The sequence below is a fragment of the Athene cunicularia genome (assembly GCF_003259725.1).
Source record: "Athene cunicularia isolate RWA chromosome 5 unlocalized genomic scaffold, athCun1 chr5_part1, whole genome shotgun sequence".
Lineage (NCBI taxonomy): Eukaryota > Metazoa > Chordata > Aves > Strigiformes > Strigidae > Athene > Athene cunicularia.
In genome coordinates, this window is record NW_020799101.1 from 22,354,593 (window position 1) to 22,355,465 (window position 873).

The 873-nt window shown below is 55.4% G+C and overlaps 1 protein-coding gene across 1 annotated transcript in view; it reads left to right on the forward strand.

Annotated features, from left to right (window-relative positions):
* Positions 1–462: 462 nt before the first annotated feature.
* The window catches only part of SEL1L (SEL1L, ERAD E3 ligase adaptor subunit), a 35,366-nt gene continuing 34,955 nt past the window's right edge, over positions 463–873 (forward strand). Inside the window, exon 1 of the mRNA XM_026849385.1 lies at positions 463–565. The gene's annotated coding sequence lies outside the window, so the exon portion shown is untranslated. The remainder of the gene's footprint in view (positions 566–873) is intronic.

Below are 873 nucleotides of genomic sequence, written 5' to 3' on the forward strand. Positions count from 1 at the left end.
CTGTGATGCAGCACCATTTAAGTGTTTCAGTCCATTACAGGTTGGGATGCTGGTTCCCTTTCCTCGGTTGTTGCTTTTAAATTGACCTACAAAAAGATGTGATTATTAGGAGACCCAGACTTGTGTCCCACACTCCTCACCTTCCCGAAGCTGACACCTTTCTGAAGATAAAGTTCAACAAATTACACCCTCCGTGTTTCATATGCTTCAGCTGTTCTGGTTTAGAGAGATATTTGACTTCCTGCTGCTTCCCATACACCTAATCAAGACAGCGTGTTCACTCGCTTGGAACTCTGTCGTCTGAAATGGGGCTCCCTGTTGCAAACTGAAGTCATAAACCCTACAGTTTTCCAGTGGAGGAAAAGAAAGGTTGACACAGAAACCTACTGACAGTGGATAAAAATCTCATAAGGAAAACAAGAACTCAGTAAAGTAAGCTAAAACCTCAACTTCCCTTTCCAGGTGCCCTGGAAGAGGCCGGAGCTACGGTCTGACTTCCACCCCGCTCAGTGTCCCAAAGCCAGCAGCCAGCCTAGCGGCCGAAAGGACAGACGCCCCACAGGAGGTTAGCTAGCACGAGGCAGCGTGCGCCTGCCTAGTTCTCAACGCGTTTTTCTCCCTCTCCCTGCTACCCCCACCCGGCTCCTCACCGCACCCCACCGTACCGTAAAACCCCACTTTCGGCGACGGCGCCACCCAACCTCACCGCCGACGGACGCCCCCGCCAACCCCTCTCCCCTCCCCTTCCCGACCGCTACGAAGGGTCACCGAAAGGCCTCCCGCCCTAGCGGGCCCGGCCCCGCGGCAGGGACCCACCGCCCCGCCCCCAGCCAGCCTCTGAGCTTCAAATGGGGAGGGTGGCGCCGCAGCCAG